At 40.0% G+C, this 14,155-nt stretch overlaps 1 long non-coding RNA gene across 5 annotated transcripts in view; it reads right to left on the reverse strand.

Annotated features, from left to right (window-relative positions):
• LOC129499341 (uncharacterized) overlaps positions 1 to 14,155 on the reverse strand; it is a 154,319-nt gene that overhangs the window by 71,799 nt on the left and 68,365 nt on the right. For 4 of the 5 annotated variants that reach the window (XR_008662376.1, XR_008662374.1, XR_008662375.1 and 1 more), the window contains exon 5: positions 2,253 to 2,293. The exons of the other annotated variant lie outside the window; for it this stretch is intronic. This is a non-coding gene — a long non-coding RNA (uncharacterized LOC129499341). The remainder of the gene's footprint in view (positions 1 to 2,252; positions 2,294 to 14,155) is intronic. 5 annotated transcript variants of the gene reach the window in all.

Raw genomic sequence — 14,155 nt, forward strand, 5'->3', positions numbered from 1 at the left:
GTTTTGTTTTTAAATGAGGATATACATAATGTGGAAATAACAAATCTCCCTGACACACATAAAAATTGTGTTCTGGGGCAACCCAGGTGGCTCAGCAGCTTAGCACTGCCTTCAGCCCAGGGCGTGATCCTGGAGACCCGGGATGGAGTCCCATGTCAGGCTCCCTCCATGGAGTCTGCTTCTCCCTCTGCCTGTCTCTGTGTGTGTGTGTGTGTCTCATGAATAAATAAATAAAATCTTTTTAAAAAAAAAGAACTGGTTTTTTAAAAAAATTGTGTTCTGGCAAACTTCATCGAAACTTAAGACTTTGGAAACAACGCAATCACTCACTCCCAGCTTCATCTTACTTTTCTACCTTTTGTTACTCCTTTCCCTCTACTTCCATTTTTATTTTACTCTTGATCTGATTACATTATATACATATATAACCTCAAATTCTTTCTTGTAACAAGTAGGGTGCACATTAAATAAACCAGGCTCATACTGTTGATGACTTTAGGACCAGTATAAGAAACTTTAAGTATATTTCAGTATGAATATCTCTTATGAGCCCCTCTGCAATCTAACGTTGAAATGATTTCCTACCTAAGTGAAGAAAAGTAGGCTTCTCAGATCATGTGAGTAACCTAAGGCAGCTACTATATTATACTCTTTTTTGGTCTTTTCTGCATACGCTAAAGAGCAAAGTGTCAAGCATTGAGGTATTTATTGACAGATAAATCACTAATTTGCGTTTGATTACTTCATGGCATTTTTACTCAGAACCATAAACACTTATTATTATTTTAAGGTTTGGTCTCAAGAAATCTATAGGCATATGGGTTTAAAAAAAACAGATGTGGGTATACGAATATTTTGTTGTGTTGCTGCAAACCATTTGCTTTAGGATGAGCCTGGTTGCATACAAATTTTAGTGGAAGGAAGTTGATAGAAAGCATTATTTCTCTGTTGCAAGATTTTAAGCATCTTAAGTCAATTTCCCCACTTTTGGATTCTCTATATAAAAGGTTGCTATCAAAGGTGAATGTCATGATTTTTTGCTCTGTGCTTAGCTTGTAAATGTGATCTTAGGAAGCTGGATTCACTTCTCTTCCTTCCACTGCTTGCAAACTCCAAATAGACTGTTGTGTTAAGACATTCTAGCCATACTATTACTCTGTCTTGAAGTTTACTTAAGGAGGGTGGTCTTCTGATACATCTGTAACCACTCTGAATTAGAGCCTAGACAGAGCTGTCATTCTGAATATTGTAATAGCAAGATAGAGAGTACTCCATCCATACATGCAAAAAGAGCTTTAAAAGATAATGAGTCCATTATAGAACAGTTTGAGACCCTCAGTCAAAAAATAGCTGATGGATATAATGTTGACCACACCAAAAGTAGTCATCACAGGCACCCTGAACTGCCTTCCTAGAGGTCTGAAGTGACAGCAGTGACTGGAATTAGGCACACAGTATCTAACGGGCAGTGTGAAGGACAGAGAAGTTCTCAGACATATGCTTTGAGAGGCTTTGTCAGAGTAAGTGATAGTTAAGCTGAAGCTTCAAAGGTGAGGAAGGACTGACCAAGTAATGGGGAGGGAAATGATGTTCCAGTTAGCAGGACAGAGAGGGAAGTCTTGGACACAAAAATACATGGTACATTCAAGGAACCACAAGAAGGTCAGTGAAGAATGAGAAGAACAGTGGGAATGGGGGAAGTGGGTGGAGGCTTGAGTGTGAAGCTTCTTGTAAATCGTATACAAATTAAGATGTTTGAACACTTAAAGATAATGGGAAATCGTGAAGCTCTTTAATGACTGAGTTGTATTTATACTGTAGAAACGGCATTCATCCACCTAGATGGGGTGCCTTATTCTTATTTCTACACATTTGCTATAAATCCTTGAGGGTAGAGGGGCACTGATTCTGCTTGTGGTTATGGGGAATGACTCGGCTATATTAGTATTCTAGATTCTTAGATACTTCTTTCCTCCTAAGTCTTCTACATCCACTCAGCATGCTTTTTCTCCTCTCTTGGTTGGCTCATTCTTAACCTTACAGTCTTAGCTTGGCAGTCAACTCTTCAGAGTCGTCCTCCCTGACAATATCCTATAATTACAATGCTTCTCTCCCTCTATTCTCTTTTAGGTTTTTGCTTACTTCTCTATATAGCATTCATTACAATTTGCAAATTGAGGTTATCTTTTTTTATTTTTAGACTTTATCCCACTAATTAAAAAACTCCACAGCCTTGGAATATTATACTTTACCTTGTTACTCACTGAAGTATCCATAGCACCAGCCTGCAAAACTGAATACAGGGAAACCAGTCAGAGAACTGCTGCAGGCATTCATTGAGATATCAGTGGTCTGGACTAGGATAACAGCAGTGGACTATAATTCTAGCAATATTTATGAAGCAGACAAAACAAGTCAACAATTGATTGGAGAGTTTGAAAGAAAAAGATCAAGAATAATGCCCAGGTTTCAGGGACTCTCAGAGTTTCAGGTGCTCAAAAGGATTTAAAAAAAAAAAATCAACGGTTACTAATGGAAATCAAATAATAAACAATCTCAGAAAAAATGCTCCATGGCTACATATAGGTTTTAAAGCTATTATTTATAGTAAAACTAAAACAGCAGGTAGTACGCAGGGAAAAAACATTGATTTATAGCCTGCAGAAGGATTTCAAAGTGTTGTGATAAGAAGTGAGTGATAAATGGTTTTTAGAAGTATAGCAATCCCTTAGTGACTAAGATTGCTGAATTTAAATGACAATCTTTAGTTACAAAATAGTGTAAAATACGTTTAACATTTTAAGTAATACTGTCAGTAGAACTGAGTAAAGTTTTAGAATAATACTAATGGATATGATAAATCTATGTATACAACTATAAACACCAATAAAAACGTCTCTGTGAGGAGTGCCTGGGTGATGCAGTTGGTTGAGCATGGGGCTCATAGTTTTGGCTCAGGTTGTGATCTCAGGGTCGTGAGATGGAGTCCCTGCTTAGGATTCTCCCTTTCCCTCTGCCTCTCCCCACCCCATATATGTGTGTGCATGCATGCTCTCTCTCTCACTCTCACTCTCTCTCTCTCTCAAATAAATAAATAAATCTTTTTTAAAAAATGTATTCTGTGATACTTTCAAGTCTTGGAAAAGGAAATAGTAATTTTAACTTTATAAATATATATGGCAACAATCAGTTTACAAACCACTTACTATATACATTATCTATTCTGACTATTGCATCCTCTTTATAGTAATTTATGAAATGGGTTTTACTGGGATCCCTGAGTGGCCCAGTGGTTTAGTGCCTGCCTTCTGCCCAGGGTGTGATCCTGGAGTCCCAGGATCGAGTCCCATGTTGGACTCCCTACATGGAGCCTCCTTCTGTCTACGTCTCTGCCTCTCTCTTTGTCTCTCATGAATAAATAAACAAATCTTTTTAAAAAATTGAAAAAAAGAAAAAAGAAATGGGTTTTACTGACTCCATTTTAAAACTGGGGAACTAGGTTCACAGAGATCAAATGACTTGCATAATGTCATACAGTTAATTAATCATTCAGTAGGACCAGGGTGCCTGGCTGGCTCAGACAGTTAAGCATCTGTCTTCAGGTTAGGTCATCATCTCAGGGTCCTGGGATCAGCCCCACATGGGGCTCCCTGCTCAGGAGGATTCTGCTTCTCCCTCTGCCTATCCCCCCATTCAGGCTCACTCACTCTCTCTGTCTCTCAAATAAATGAAATCTTATTTTTTTAAAAAGTAAAACTCTAAAAGAACATATCTTTCGGTAGAACCACAAGCAGGACAGATACTAAAATACTCATTTTACAGATAAGAAAAAGTGCTCTAGAAACACTTGCCCCAGGCTACAGGGATTGTGATCAGTGGAAGCAGAGATAGGAAATAGCTTTTCCTTTCAGCCTGCTCTCTCCTCTGTAGGTCAGTATAGTGCAAAAAAGAAGATCTGTCACATTGGGGTTTGGGAGGCTCTCTGGAGGCAGGTCAGAGCCAAGTATTGCCTCTGCCCATAAAGGCTACTCTCCATTGCTCAGCAATCCTGGTGCCCTGCTTTCTCTCTGTTCTTCTCAGGGGTCCCCTGATACTATTACCAGTGCTACCAAGGACTGGGGGGACAATGGTGGAGAGGAGTCCTGGTAGTCTAGCGTGCTACCTGGGTGACTCTTCTGGTCTCCCCATCTCTCTCATGTCTACACAGACTTTGGCTCATTACCTTTTCCTTGTGGCATCTCTACCCTATGACCTTTCAGCAATAGCAGCTTCTGACAAATGGCTCATTCTATTTGTATTTCTTACTACAAACGAGAGAGACAGAGACAGAGAATCTAATGAGCCTAACTCATCTTTTTAAACTATGACATAAAAGAAAAAAAAACTATGACATATCGTGGATTACTGTCTATGGAAGGGCTGCCCTCATACCAGGTGCTGCTCTGGGGCCATCAGTTGTGAGGTGGTCATAGGATCTATGAATGGCAGAACTATGAGGACGGCAGTTTTCTTTAAAGTGGGATGTATGTGTGGCAGGTCTTTTGAGGCTTGGTCAGTCTAGAACTGTCCAAAGGAGGAGATACTTACAGTAAGTACCACCTAAATGTACAAGGATGAAGAGTCACTGTGGTTGGAAACTTCAAAAGGAGAAAGGAGTTTGAGTTGAATCTTGAGGTTTATAGACTTTTGACTTGTCTAGTAAGGAGAGGGCTGAAAGGAGAGCATTGAAGACAGAAGAAATAGCGTATGCAATGGCAGAGGTTTGGCTTGAGAGAGCGCAGCACACATGGGGTAAGTAAATCTTTCTGTATGGCTGGAATGCCAAGGCTGTGGAGGAGCATAGTGGGAGATGGGGCTGGAAAGGTGGGCAAGGCTAGACTTGTGATTCTCAGCTACAGGCAGTATTACTCCACAAAGGAGCATTAGGAAATGTGAAGGATCTTTTTTTGTTTTTTTGTTTTTTTTTGTTGTTGTTGTTGTTGCTGTTGTCAGGTGAATAGGAATTATTACTGGCTTTTAGTGGGTGGGACTAGGAAGAAGAAGGGTACTTCTGCACAGAGAAGAAATCTGTTGTGCCCCAGTTGTCAGTAGGGTCTTTACTGGGAAACATGAGGCTAGACTGTGAAGACCTTTTCAAAGCCCTGATCAGGAATTTAGATTTTAGTCTCAGAAAAGTTGGTGGTGACCATTTGCTTCGACGTGGATGGAACTGGAGGATATTATGCTGAGTGAAATAAGTCAATCGGAGAAGGACAAACATTATATGGTCTCATTCATTTGGGGAATATAAAAATAGTGAAAGGGAATAAAGGGGAAAGGAGAAAAAATAAGTGGGAAATATCAGAAAGGGAGACAGAACACTAAAGACTCCTAACTCTGGGAAACGAACTAGGGGTGGTGGAAGGGGAGGTGGGCAGGGGGTGGGGGTGACTGGGTGACGGGACGAGCACTGGGTGTTATTCTCTATGTTGACAAATTGAACACAAAAAATAAATTTAAAAAAAGAAAAAGAAAAGAAAACTTGGTGGTGAGAATAAGAAATCTGGAGTGGCTTCCAGATTTGAGGTTAAGCAGTTGGGTGGGAGGGTTCCAACTGAGGTTGGGGATTATGGGGAGAGGAGAATAGATGTGAAACATGTCAGGGAAGATGAGATCTCATATTGCACAGGTCACATATAGGCGAAGTTGCCCAAGATTCAGTTGAGATGTACTGCTTAGCTCAGGAGAGAAGCTGGAAGAGATGTGTTGATTTGGAAGTCCTCAGAGCATCAGGGAGGGTGAAGTCATGGGCACAAATGAGGTCATCCAGAGTAAGTGTGAATTTTGGATTGCTCAAGGTCAACTTTTAATTTCAGGCAGATTTTTCTACTTCTTATTCAGTGTGTTCACAGGAAATACCAATTAAAATTAATTTCAACCTAAGTAAAACATAATTAGGAAGATAAATTTGCTGCCAAAAGTATAATGAACTCCAGAATGAAATGTAAAATTCATTTTAGCTCACTTATCTGATATGTTTAAATGGTGCTCTATCTTTCTTGATTCTACTAAACCTAGTAAGTTAAGGCAGGAAATACTTTAGAAATTTCAAGGAGATTAGTAACAGAAAGAAACAAAACAAAACAGAAATTAGGTGTTCCTCTTCCTTCTTAGGGCTCTCTTCCATTTTGCCTGGGTGATTTGCACTGTGAGTTTCTCTAGTCCCTCATTTAGCCAATGGTTTTCTGACATACTACAAAGCCTTCACTTGGTTAGAAGCAGAGAATATATCAGGACACAAACTTCACTTCTCTTCCTCTTGCCATGGAGATTACATTTACTCAGTATTGTTAGTCTGAAGCATGCCTGCCTAGATAGAAAGGGCTGTATTGTACCATTTTTTTATGATCTAGTGATCATAAACTTAAATCTTAAGTTTCAGTGGAGAAAATCAAGCAGCCTAAATTATTGGCACATTAACCTATAAAGAATAGGGTCATTGGTTAAGATATTCGATAGATGTTATTTTCAATAACAATAGCAGTGTGTTTCTTACCACTTCTAGAAGCACTTAGAAGTTCTTGGAAAGAAATCCATTACTGCACTTGAAACAAACTTAGATTTTCAGATTGATTTCCACTGAATCGATTCAAACTGTATCACTGGGTTTAAATAGACTGGAACCATGAATGTTTCCTACGACAATATTTGGCCTGCCTTTCAGTCCTCCCTGGGCAAGATGTGGACACAAGATTGATTAGGAGCTTTTACTTTCCTTAGATGACCTGTTATTCAATTGACTGTCACAGCAAAAGGTCTATTTTTAATTGACAGCACAGAATATCTGCATTCCCAAGTTTTTGCCAGAGGGAATAAAATGTAACACTCTTTTCAAGATTTTTATCAAGGACTTGGATCTCAGAAACAGTATTCACATAGGGTTGCCCGAAGATATGTACTCCATAATTTCCCTACATGACTGTTTCCTAAAGTGTTAGCTAAAATTTCCCTGAAATGTAAACAGATACCATATTATAAGAGAATCAAATTATTTTGGTAAAACTTCTGGGTTAGACAAAGTTCTTTTACTGAAGGACTTCTTTTTTTTTAATAAATTAATTTTTATTGGTGTTCAATTTACCAACATACAGAATAACACCCAGTGCTCATCCTGTCAAGTGTCCCCCTCAGTGCCCGTCACCCAGTCACCCCCACCCCCCGCCCTCCTCCCCCTCCACCACCCATAGTTCATTTCCCAGAGTTAGGAGTCTTTATGTTCTGTGTCCCTTTCTGATATTTCCCACACATTTCTTCTCCCTTCTCTTATATTCCCTTTCACTATTATTCATATTCCCCAAATGAATGAGAACATACACTGTTTGTCTTTCTCTGATTGACTTACTTCACTCAGCATAATACCCTCCAGTTCCATCCACGTTGAAGCAAATGGTGGGTATTTGTCGTTTCTAATGGCTGAGTAATATTCCATTGTATACATAAACCACATCTTCTTTATCCATTCATCTATCGATGGACACTGAGGCTCCTTACTGAAGGACTTCTTAGAGCACTTAATTAATATATGTTAATGTGCATGCAAGTATCTTAAAAAGAGAAATCTGACATGAATATGCAATAGTTCCCAAATACACTTGGCCATAGAAATCTTTGTTTTAGATCATATCATAGGGAATAGTCATTTTTCTCAGAACACATTTTATTTTAGATATTCTAAATTTTGTCCTTGGATCAAGCCAGGTCATCAGAATTCTGGGCACTTACTTACATTTCCTTGGTCTCCCTGTCATAAAATTACTTTAAATTTAAGGTATGTGGTTAACCTATATTGAAGGACATTTTAAAAATAGTTCTACAGCATCCACTACTATGTCTAATATAGAGATACCCTGGAACACATTGTCTATAACCCAGATGGTAATTCCTTGTGAGAGTCCATGGAGATATTTCTCAAAGTCACCATTGGAAAAGCTGTGTTTTACCTGAGCAACTTTTCTTTTTAAATTCAATAGGCACTACAAATTTTGTGAGCAATTTTTTTTCCTTTGCTTTGACTGCTAGGAAGTTCATAATGCAATCTGTGCCCACCTCTAAAGGTGCTTCATCACCATATGGTATGCACTTTGTACAAATTTTATCTTGGTTTACATATGATTCCTTTTTCATACTTTCCACTTCTTTGGTTTCCAAATTTAAAAACCTGGTTCATTCGTTTTTTTTCAATTAATATTTATTTAACATCTTCTGTGGGACAAGCCCTGATCTTGGTGTTGGAAATTAAATGGTAAAACAGATATATATGGTCTTCACTCTCCAGATCTTACAGTCTAGAGGTGAATATAGACTAGCAAATATACAATACACCATATCCAGGGTGATAAGGACTTGATGAGGAAGTATAAAGGGATACCTAAACCTTGTGGAGAAGAGTACAAAGGGAGTACAGTTGGCTAAGTGGTTGACTTTTGGTTTCAGCTCCGGTTGTGATCTCAAGACCCTGATTTCAGGGTCATGGGATTGAGCCCCAAGTTGGGCTCTGTGCTCAGTGCTGAGTCTGCTTAAGACTCTCTCTCCCTCTGCCCCTCCCTGCTCGCTCTCTCTCTCTCTCTCTCTCAAATAAATAAATAAATAAACCTTAAAATAAATCCTGTGGAGAAATCAGGAACACTATTAAAACTGATACATAGAGCCATTAGAAATAAGCTTCTTCAAGCATGTTGGCCTACAGACTGCTTTGGATTCCTCCTTTACCTTACTGTTCAGCACCTTGGTGCCTATCCCATAACCTATGCTGCAGCCAAGCATGCCATTGTTATGCTGGTTCCTTCTGCGTGGGTGCTTGGACTACTACTTGCTCACATTTTCTGGTAGGAAATTCCTCAAAATCTCATGGCTAAACATACCTAGCCTTGGATATTCTGTGTTTCCCATAACCCACTATCTTACCCAATTAACTAGACATAGGGAGAGGGTATAAGGAGGCAGGAGAAGAGCAAGAGAGCACATACTTTAGGCATACCTGCATTTAGGGGGAAGAAGTAAGAGCTAAAGAAGGATCAAGAGGAATTGCTGTCAGAGAGACAGGAAGCCGAGAGGGGTTCAGGGTCATGGAAGCCTTGGGAGGAGAGGATTTTTAATGTTTCCATTGCTATAGAGAAGTCAGGAATGTTAAAGACTATTATGCAGCCTTGGATCTGATGATGCAATAGGTAATGACAATCCCCAAGGAGCAACTTTGCTGCACGGTAAGGTCACAATGAGTAAGGATTATATAATCCAATGTGATTGTGAGTGGTGAGGCAATGAAAATGAGTACTGACTTGCTTCTTGACAATTTGGGGAGTAGAGGGAAAGTGAGAGATAGGGTGGTACCTTAAGGGAATAGCAGGGTCAGGAGAAGGTTGATGCTTTTTTGAATGACCAAATGCTTCACTTATATACATCTCTCATCACAAAAGACTGATGAATGTAGCTATGCCACGGTTGCTGGGCACTGGGATAATGCATACAGTCAACATTCTGAAATGCTTCTTAAAAGAGCACTTGAATCATAACCTAAATTTTTAGGAGGGGCAGCAATTTCTTATCCACCATATCTTGATCAAACGTCAGATAGCCTTAACCTAATATTTGAAAAGTGAATAGTTTAAACTCATTTGTTGAGTTGTTCTTTTGCAGTGGGGTAATAGCCAAACAGCGACAACCAAACAGAGAATTTTGCAAGCAGAGCACTTCTGCTGGCAGCAGCAGTCCAGGGTGGCAGCTGTTCTGGATGAAAGACATGGGTTTGAGATTGAGAGAACAGAGAGAAAGCTTGAAGGGTGAGAAAGAGGATGGTCCCCAAAGTCTTCTTAGACTAAATATATAACATAGAATAGAATAGTACTTTAGGGAAAGGGTAATGGAGCAAAAAAACACCCTGCAGCTTATGTGCGCGCGCGCACACACACGTACTATTGGTCTACCTTCAGGTATACCTGCTGAAGCTCAAGCTTGCCCACACTCTGAGATCATTATTCTTCCAGGGAGAAAGCAGACAAGAAGTCCCTGAACTGTTTTCTCAGACTCTTCGTCTCATTCTAAGGGTCTGCTGCCCAGATGCTGAACCTTTGCTGCTTTCTCTAGATTCAGAGTCCAAAGTGCTGACCATTACACCATAAGGCTAACCTCCTTTGCTGCCTTCTCATTTACTCTTTCATTTCTGAGTCCTGGCTCCCTCTGATTCCCCATTGTTGATGCTTGCCCTACAGGGACTTGTTTCCCCCACTGCTCATCCTTGAGGGCCTCTCCTCATGCTGCACTTCACCCATCACCCTTGCCCTTCCTGCGTCTCCAAGAACCAGTGCTAGCTCACTGGGCCAGCAATAAGTTAATAATAATATCAGCTAACTAGTGTTTACTATGTGCCAGGCATGGTTCTAACTGCTTCATACAAATTATTTCATTTTATCATCTTAACAACTCTTTGGAGGTGATGGTGTAAGATGAGGACACAGGAACACTGTTTAAGCAACTTGTCCAGGTTATACATCTAGGAAGTTTCAGAGCTGAGAGTCTGGCTTCAGAGCCCAACTTCTTAACCGTTATATTATATTGCCTCATCCATAAGTTTAGATGAAAAGGACCAGAGACACAGACAATTTGTCTCTACCATGAGGGATCAAAAATGTAGGCAGATGCTGGGTATCAGAAGCATAGAAATCCAGGCCTAGAATCAGGATAGCAGGTTGAAAGCCTCAGGAGACAGAAAGAAGCTTTATGCCATCATAGGCCAACAGAGACTTTCCTTCATAAAAGCCTTGCCCCGGGCAGCCCAGGGGGCTCAGCAGTTTAGAGCCGCCTTCAGCCCAGGGCATAATCCTGGAGTCCCAGGATAGAGTCCCACATCAGGCTCCCTGCATGGAGCCTGCTTCTCCCTCTGCCTGTGTCTCTGCCTCTCTCTCTCTCTCTCTCTCTCTGTGTGTGTGTGTGTGTGTCTCTCATTAATAAATAAATAAAATCTTAAAAAAAAAAAAGCCTTGCCCAGATATGGCTGGGGAGGAATGGGGAATGAGGCAATATCTCAAGGAGGTAGGAAAACAGGGTGATTAGGGCTGTATCTGCCTGATCCAGTGGTTCCCATTGTCTTTCTTGAACCCACATTAGAAGCTCTGTTATGGATTGAAAAATGTCTCTCCAAAAAGATGTTAAAGTCCTGGCCCCCAGTACCTGTGAATGTGACCTTATTTGGAAATAGGGTATTTGCATATCAGACAGACACACAAACAGGAAGAACTCCATGTGAAGATGAGAGCAGAGGTTGGGATGATGCATCTATAAACCAAGGAAAACCAAAGATGGCCAGCAACCCACCAGAAGCTAAAAGAGGCACGGAACCCTGCCCTCAGAAGGAAGTACTCCTGCTGACACCTTAATATTGGACTTCTAGCCTCAAGAACTGCAAGACAGTAACTTTGTTATTTCAGCCATCCAGAATGTGATACTTTGTTATGATAGCCTTAGTTAACTAATCCTAAAATATCAATTCCATGGAACCTTTCCATGAGATGTCTGGGCTGTGGTTCACATGTATAAGTCATTCTCCCAGGGACCCCTCTTTCCCATAATGGAAACTCTGGAATAAATGAAAAGGGAAAGAAAAAGGAAGGATATTTGTAAGGAACTGCAGCCTTCCGGGAGATAGATGCACATTAAAGCACTATTTTCAGGCTTATTATGAACTCAACTGGTACTCTGTCAGGTTTCAGCCGGTAGATCCTGTCATCTGTCCCCAGCAACACAAATCTGCAATACCCTCATTTGAAGAAATAAATACATTGTCTGCAAATCAGCATGTATCAACATCCTGCATTGCAGAGTAGGTGTACGAGTTAGGATGGGCTGTACATCATTGTAGAGAATATGCCTTATCTTCATGTATACCTCCACCTCCCAAACTGGACCCTCAAGATGTATAGAGAAGTGGAACATACGTTTACATCCCTAGGAATTAGCAGCCATGGAAAAACCCTGTGAAATGAAAGTAAGAAAGGCTGGTGCTTTATTTAAAAAATCTTTACACCACTTGCATTGGCTATGCTTATAAAGATGGGAGATATTTTACACAAGTGACTTGTATTCTGACCTCTCTAGTCTCCCCCTCCCCCCCCCACACACATTCTTAGGACATTGGAGTATGTAGAGCCAGATCTGCAGAGTTAGCCTTAGCAGAACACAATTCAACTCTTCTTAGTAGAAAAATGTATCCATGCCATCATTTGTGAGTGTGTCCCATTATGTGGGAATCTGAAAAAAAAAGGGGGGGGGGACATTGGGATCTATAAACATATTGGTATCTTTTAAGAGTTTCAGTAGTCTTGGAATGCCTGGGTGGCTCAGTTGGTTGAGCAGCTGCCTTTGGCTTAGGTCATAAATTCAAGAATCCTGGGATGAAGCCCCGGGTTGAGCCCTGAGTCAGCTTCACCCTTTGCCCCTCCCCTCGCTTGGGCTCTGTCTCTTTCTCTCTCTCTCTTTCTCTCTCTCGAATAAATAAATAAAGCACTTAAAAAAAAAAAAGAAGTCTCACTAGGTGCTGCTGTCATAACCACTCTCTAAGGTCTGTGAGGATTCTGGGTACAATGACATGAAAGCCAGCAATGCTGAAATCCCAGTCTGTGAAGTCACACATTGATATGCTTGATCAGAGTCCAGGTTAAATAACCATCTATGCCTGAGACTCAAATTAAGTTAGAGTTTAGTCTCAAATTTAGTTTTCTCTGGGACATAAGAAATAATCCTGGATATGGTCTAGTCAAAAGGCATCTAGATTTTCCTTTTCTTTTAATCAAAAAAAAAATGTGCCACCAACATATACGTGTAATATTAATAATCAGAGCATGTGTTTCTTCTAGTGGAAAAAAGACTGTCAGAAAATTAGAAGGCCTGGATCCTTGTCCTGAATGTAACACCATGGGCAGTTCCAGTTCTCTGGGACTCTTTCTTGATTTGTAAAAGTTGGACTTGTAGTCAACAACTTCAAAAGTAAGCTCTACTTCTAAAATTTCACATTTTTGCCTCTAATTACAAAAAAAAGCCATATGATCGGACAAATAATGTGTGATTTTTTTAGCATAGTCTCAAGTAATCACTTTAGAAATCAGAAAGAAAAAAATTATTGTTGTCACAATAGAAAACACTCCACTTTTTCCTATCATCACTTTGTGATCTAATTTAGGTTATGAACATCTTATTATAAATTACCTGACTATCAATACTGAATAAAAATTCTAATAATAGCAATACAATGATACAACATTTTTCAATATCCAGAATAATCAAATAAACATCTGTCTGGCAGCTATCAGTGGATGTGAATTGGGAGTAGATTGAGAGAGGAGAGCATACTTACCCAGGTTGGGGCCAATTCTTTGTTTCAATTGTTCTTGTAATTTCAATACAGCTTTTGTAATATTCCTGTCCAGAACTGCTATGTCATTTTCTTAGCTATTGTCAAAATGGCTGCCTTGCTCCATCTCAGAAGAGAAAATGTTTTGCCAAAGTTCAAAACATCCATTTTTATCTACAAAGTCTGTGGCAGCATTTTCTCTGTCATCACCATCATCATCATTATCACCATCATCACTATTGAAAATTAAATGCGCAACATTCAATATTTTCCGTGGTGTAAGCTATAGAACTTTTACCTTTTTACAAAGAGGGGAACACAATATGGCTCTGATTACCTGCTTACTGCATGGGAGAGCCAAGGCTTTCAGTGAATGGACTTTGTGCTGACAAGCTCTTAAAAGGTTGTATGCTTGGCCGTTAGACTTTGAGCATGGTGAACATTTGCCATGGATAGCAGCCTTGAAAACCCTATGGCCCATAACAAAAGGATATTTCCCCCTCTTACAGGGTCAGATATATGCTGCATACTTCCCTAACGGCCCTAGCACCACACACAAGCTCCTTTCATAGTATGCCATGCATAAAGTCTATAATTATCAGCTGCAGGTAGTGGCCACCTGCTCATGGAATACAGAGAAATGGAAAAAATGTGGAAGAATCTGTAGCAAGAATTTTCTTTTTGAATTAGCCCTGAGAGGCCCTGCCCCTGAGAGTTTTAGAATAGATATGGCTTTTAATCAGCCTCCTTTCGCTTACTGAACTGGCAATTTCA

Source organism: Nyctereutes procyonoides, unplaced genomic scaffold, assembly GCF_905146905.1.
Source record: "Nyctereutes procyonoides isolate TBG_1078 unplaced genomic scaffold, NYPRO_anot_genome, whole genome shotgun sequence".
NCBI classification, from domain to species: domain Eukaryota; kingdom Metazoa; phylum Chordata; class Mammalia; order Carnivora; family Canidae; genus Nyctereutes; species Nyctereutes procyonoides.